The sequence below is a fragment of the Belonocnema kinseyi genome, chromosome 8, assembly GCF_010883055.1.
Source record: "Belonocnema kinseyi isolate 2016_QV_RU_SX_M_011 chromosome 8, B_treatae_v1, whole genome shotgun sequence".
Classification (NCBI taxonomy): Eukaryota; Metazoa; Arthropoda; class Insecta; order Hymenoptera; family Cynipidae; genus Belonocnema; species Belonocnema kinseyi.
Window position 1 is genome coordinate 88,851,932 of NC_046664.1, and position 7,054 is coordinate 88,858,985.

The following is a 7,054-nucleotide window of genomic DNA, read 5'->3' on the forward strand; positions in this document are numbered from 1 at the left end:
AGACTATGTAGAAAAATAATCAATAGTATTTTTGTATTGTTTTATAAATAAATAAATATTAAAAAAGAATTCCGGTTAATATTTGATTCACCCTCGTAATATGTCTTAAGGAAGGTTACTGGGGTGCTTATTTTTAATTTGAAATTCTTAAGTCGTTTTATTTGAAAGCAGCTAAGGCTGTGTTTGTTAAATGTACTACAGGTTTCTTTTTACGGTTGTTGGATATTCCTGCAGAGACGATGTTCCGAATTAGTCTTGGGATCGGATCTGGTATGATTGTTTTTAATTTAAAATTCTTATGCCCTTTTAGTTCAAGGAAGCTGAGTCGTTGCTCGTTAAATGTACTAGGGGTTGTTTTGTTGGGTTGTTGGATATTACTGTAGATATGGGGATATGAATTAGATATTCGGGAACGGATTCATTATCTTTTATTTGAAACTCTTGGGCCGTTTTAGTTAAATGCAGTTGAGCCGTTGTTCGAGAAATGTACTAGGGGTTGTTTTTGGGGGTTGTTGGATATTAGTGTGGAGATGGTGATGATTTTTACAATGATATATGTGGAGACTTATATGAACTCGAATCATGGAAACGTGTCTGAGGTGATTATTTTTTATTTGAAATTTTCTTGTTTGTTTGCAATCTTGAAATTGTAATTTTAGTTAGGCGTTGGCTAATTCACGGGAGGTCAATCAATACGGATTGTTTGAAAATTGAAATTTTTTCAAGATCGGCGCATTTAAGAAAATTTAAAAATCAGTCCATTATCCGGTATTGATCTAATTTCATTCATTTTTCTAAAACAAAGTTCATCGTGGGTGACTATTTGGACAATTATTGTTAATGCATCACTACCTAGTACATTTTTTAATTTTTGTGAAAATTCTAAGTAGTTTAATAAACTGCATTTAAAGTAGAATGTATATGGCTGTCTTTAAAATCAATTTTAATCATATTAGTACGTAATTAACACCAGCTTTTCACTTGCCCCCTTCCCCCAACCCGCCATTTGACACTAATTAGCAACTCGGTCAATTAACAGGCGCACAATTTTTTATTGGTGGTGCATTTAAACACTTTTGAAACTAAGAAAATTGGTCACCAACGTTATTGAAAATCTTTATTCAGAACGAAAATGTTCTCAGTCCCCCTTCTTTAGACATATGATACCCTTGTTCAGCATTAAGGTATAAAATATTGTATTGGTGGTGCATATAAAAGAATTTGAAGTTATTGGAAATGATGTACATTATGTGCTCAAAAGTGAATTTCGAGCGCATTTGAATCTGCATGGTTAGATATCAAAATTTATGCATGGTTTTTCTTAGATCGTAAAAAGTTACATTAAAATAAAGAAATTTCAATTTACGAAAAAACGACACAATATACAAAAAAATTACATAAGAAATACAATACAATGCATTGATAAAAGAGTATTTACAATAAGTAAATTCTAAATGGGCATTATTCGACCTTCAATTAAAAAAAGTCTTGGCACGAAAGGTGGAGAAGTGCTAAGACTAAGCGCATACCATCATTATCGAGCGCGAAGCGCGAAACCCAACAGATACGCGTTCCAAGTGCACTCCAATCTTGCCTTTATAATTCAGTAGAACAGTATCTGGGAAAGAAGGTTTTTTAAAAATGTAACTAGGCTTGAGGTTCTGAAAAAATAAGTAGGTAGTTCCTTGGCAAATAATGGGTGGGGGGGGGGAATATGTTAAAGAAGTTTAATATTGTTAACAAATTTTCTTACTTGCTGTTAATTAATATTCATACAGTCATATGGTATTTTAAGATGTTGAAACATGTTAATGTTAGAGCAATGAATTTGTTAAAAAAATGTAATACGGTCGAAAATAATGTCGCTTATGTCTTTATGCAGGGTGACAATTTATTTAATTCCAATTGATTATAAAAAATTGCAATTTTAAGTGGCTAAAATTGAATGTCAGTTGCAAAAATTTCATGAACATACGAATTTATAAATCTATTTTACCTGCACGTGGAAAATATTTCAGTTCTTATTCAAAAATACAAGATTATTTTGACAACATTATTACCAGTCCAGCTTCATAGTAGCAATAAAGGAGAATGACCCTGAGAGGCCATTTGGCTTTATACGTTCGATGGGTCCATAGTCGATGTGCACCAGCAGTTACTCCAAAGCCAGACGAATGACCAATTATGATGTATGCTTTAAAGAATAAATTATTTATCATTATTATTTCAATGTATTTATAAGTTGATGAACAATACAGCTATTCTAATATTAGCGTGAAAATTCTCTTCGAGTGACTTTGACGTTACACAGAAAAAACTAATGATAAAATTTGTTGTAGGTAATTTTTTAAAAGGATCAAGTTTTATTCAGACAACTTCACTTCTCCGAAGACACATTTGATATCATGGAAAAACAAATGGAACCTTAACCGATATTCGTGTAAAGCTTATGCTGTGAAGTTAATTTTTGTCTTAGGTAATTCTTACGTAGGAATCAAGGTAAAGTTTATCCTTCGTCTTTCTATGTAAACAGTATGTGAAGAAAAAATGATTGCTTAAAGAATTAATGATAATTTTTAGGGTCAAAGTTTTGTACGTTAATGAGCTTAGCACCAATATGCTAGGAACTTTGTTATCGCCTACAGTCCCAAAAAATTTCGTAAATGTTAAGGGCATTTGAAAGGTTTTAATCACAGTGAACTTTGAAATATAGTTTTTTGTTGAGAAACTATTATTCAAAATCTGAAAAAATGTATGCAGACACTTTGAACAACTGTGATTATCTATAATTTAAAAAAAGAGACATACTTTCTAAAAACGCATACCTCCGATTAATTTAAAACTCCGAATACTTATGTATTTTTATTAGCTGATTAAGAAAATTATAGTGAAAATACGCGCAAACTCTATTCTCATGTTGAAAGCCATATAAAAAAGCATGATAATCATGGTTTTTTGCATTTATGTTAGTAATTATTATAATTTGCTGAAAAGATGTAGATCTTGTAAAAATACATATTTTATGTAAGATACATTTTTACTCTACAACTAATAGTTTTTGAGAAAATGGACCTAAAAGTTATGAAAAATTCATGGAAGGTTGAATACGCATTCATAGAATGGTTAGGAGCAGCGAATATTTAGAGGGGAATGTTGTGACCTAATTTATTTCTATGACAAATAACAGGGGTGCCTTTCCGGCCCCCTCCTACGAAATGTTAAAAAGGGGCAATGATGTGACCGAAATTATTTCTGCGGACAGTCACAGTGGTGCCTTCCGTCCACGATAAGTTGAAAAGTCAAAGGTATTTGACTTCATTTATTTCTATCATCAGTCACAGGGATTCCTCTCCCCTAAAATTTGGAAAGGGGTAGGTGTGCGACCTATATTATTTTCGTAACCAGTAACAGAGGTACCTTACTGCCTCGAAAAGACGCTGGAAAAGGGGGAGGTATGTGACCCACTGTAATTTTATGGCTAGTCGAAAAGGTACTTTTCCCTCACGATACGTTGGAAAGGGGTAAGAATGCGACCTAAATTATTCCAGCGACGAATCACAGGGGACACTTCTTGCCCCCTAAGAGACGTTGGAAAGGTTTAGGGAGGTGACCTACATTAATTCGGTGAATATTCGCTGGAGTGCCATAAGTTCTATTCCAAGCAATTCTACCATTTGTACCAATATTTTCCTACTTTTCTCGAAAAATGTTGGTTTTTCAGAAAAAACTTTAGTTTATATAAAAAATGTATTTTTAAGTAGATCTAAAACTTTTTTTTAAAGCTTTTAAATCCTTTTTTAATTATTTACTGAGATAAACACAAAAACTCATGATTTTCATGGATTTTGTATGGCTTCCCCCATGAAAATAGAATTCACTCCTATATTCATTAGAATTTTCATCGCTTCAAAACACAGAGATACAAGAAGGTTCAAATTAATCAGAGGTATGATCTTTCGGGAAGTACACCCCAAAAAAGTATGTGATCGTTCATTTTTCCATGTCAATTACGATATTTAAAAGCAGTTTTGTGTATTCCAAAACAAGTGTAAGAATCGATCGGAAATGATATTTAATAAAAAATGTAATTCACTAATAGAAACATAACTATATGCATAAGTATTACATTTCTTCTTCACTATATAAACACACACACACATATGTATATAAAATAGTTTAAACAACCAGCATTATCTCTAAAATATATATCTCTACATATATCTCTAACAGTACTTACAGAAGAAGAAAAGTAATTTCTTTTCAGAGTACGGGAATGTCAGTAAAATGTAGATTGTCGTAATGTGCAAGATAGCGATTGCGATAATATTGATCCACTTTAAATCAGTTTCAAAGTATGTATTTTTTGGTGGCTTGAACAAAGAATCGGCATCCTTAGATTTTTCCTCGTCAATACATGGCGTGGCACCAGATATTTCTGGAGGCATTCTTCTCGTAACGCACTGTCGAATAAATAATGATTGATTTTTAAGAATATAAATAAAAATCTATTTCAGAAATATCAAGTCCCTAGTATTGTAACTTTCATTTGTTACGAATGTATAGCAAATTTTTTTCTTTGCTTAAAAAATTTCACAACTTGCACTGGTTAAATAAGTTTAAATTAACAACGTACACATGAGAAGTGAACTTATGCATCAAATGTGGATCCATATCATTTCCATCAGATTAAAATAAATTTGTATTTTTTCAAATATCGAAAATATTGTAACCTAAATCAAAAACTGTTATTTAAACCTTACATGAACTGCAGCGATAAATTGGTACTGAAATTGTTTTTCAATTTATTTTTAAATATGGTTCACAAATCACACGCGAATCTGACATTCTGATTGCGACACTCGTGGTTCGCTATCGACAATTAATTTTTATAGATGGTTTTCTTTAAAACAATGTATGAGAAGAAAATATATTTTTTAATTAATTTTATTTAAAAAAATAGAAGTATTTTTTAATTTATTAAAGAGAGATACTAATCTATAGGCTTTGATTTGGTTCGTTCAATGTTTGATTATAAGTCAACTCTACAAAATTTTTTGTCAGTTTGAACAAGGTATTAAAAATTATTTCACTGCATTTTATAAATATCTCTATATATCTATTATACTTGAATATAAATTATAAATATAGAATGTTTTCAATTTGCATCGAGTTGAAAATTATCAAGATTATTTTTTAAATCTTATTAAAAACTACTCAAGGTCACGACAAAAACTTAATGACGTCTTGCAAAGCAAAATTGTATAAGGTTGAAAATGATCTAACTTTTAACATTTTCATCAATAATGAAAAGGTATTAGTTTTATGTAAAAACTGACTTTCACGAATTTCATCAAATGTCAGCGTTTTGATGCCCCCTGAATAAAAAAAAGAGTTCTCATGTCGGCGTCTCTCATCGTCGTTATCGTCTTTGATTTTAAAATTCTATTTAAAGCTATAATCAAAAAAATCAAACGAAAATTAACATTTAAAGCCAAACAAATGGTGATATGAGAAAAAATCAAGAGAAGAAAATTGTAACTTTTTAAAGGCCATACAATATTATCTTAGCAACTTTTTGAATTTTGTTGAAAAATCAAAAATTTCAATTCTGATCGCACAAAAACTAATGACAAAGCAATAACTCTATTTTGTGGCAAAACAAAGCAAGATACGAGGAGAGATGAATCGACAAAATTGTACACCTGAAAAAGATCTCTAAATTTATCATAAATTAATTTTTTATAGGATGAGTCGCTTTGTTTTATTTGTAAAAAAACAACATTGAAAATAAAATAAATTAATTGTGTGGAAAGCGATATACGGTATGAAAGAAACGAATAGATAAAATTTGCTCAGCTAAAAAGGATCTACATATTTGTTGTGAATAATTTTTCGACAGAAGGCGCCGATTTTTTTCTAGTTGAAAAAGATGATTAAAAATAAAAATAACACAATAAAAGCAAAGCAATAAGAATGAGTATGTTTCAATTTCCATGCATATGAATTTTAATGATCTGAATTTATTGAAATGATACAAGTTTCAGCGCAGCTAGGCATAAAATTTATGCAAAATAAGAAACAAATAATAAAGTAATCATGATAAATACAATTTGTACTTTGTTTTACAATATGTAAATTAGCAATCCCAGGCAAAGTTACATAAAAAATGTATTATATCTGATATAAAAGTATGGAGCATAATGTAGAAAGTTGACATTTTGTACAAAGTCGAGTACAAAGCACGAGATACGTGGTGAGAATGTGTTCGCTAAAGCCGAAAGAGCTTTACGAAAAGAGGGTTCACAATCACAAATTACAGTTGTAGATCCGTTAACCTTTAATTTTAAAAGTTCTGTGTACATATGTGGAAGAAATGCAAAGACCGAGAGCAAAGCGCGAGAACCAACAGTCGCGCACTTAGCGGGCAGATATTTTCAGGTTAGTTTAATCGAAAGAATTTATTACGATGGTTTCAAATTACGTTTATAATCTATTGAAAATTTTAATTGAAGTTTCCTAATCTTTAAAGAAATTGCTTTTTATATTTTCTGAAAATATAAAAAAATGTTACAAGCATATAATATTTTTAACTGTCATGTAAGTTAAAAATACAATTAGTATAATTTTCAAGTCTTTTTATCTCGTGCGAGAAACTTTGGCTAAATTTTTTTTAAATTTACTTCTAAAAAAAACCTTATTACAATAGTTTGAAAATATATTTAAAATTTATTTAAAATTTGGACTGAAATTTCTTAACCAATTAGATAAAAGTTTGTCTTTTTTGAAAACTTTCAAAATTGTCAGAAGCGTATAATGTTGTATATTTTTACTAAAATAAAAGATTTTATTAGGATAATTTGTAAATCTTTTTGTCATATAACAGAAATATTTACAAAAATTTGTAATACTTTAAAAAAAATTTTCCTAAATTTTAAAAATGCTCTAAATTTGTCTATTTTGTCAAAGACTGATTCGATTAGAAAAAACATGCAAAAGTTATTGTGCTTACAAAGTTCCGATAACCACACAGTTGTGCATACAGAAAAACATACAT

At 30.0% G+C, this 7,054-nt stretch overlaps 1 pseudogene; it reads right to left on the bottom strand.

Moving 5' to 3' along the window:
• The window catches only part of LOC117178592, a 44,107-nt pseudogene that overhangs the window by 8,158 nt on the left and 28,895 nt on the right, over positions 1 to 7,054 (bottom strand).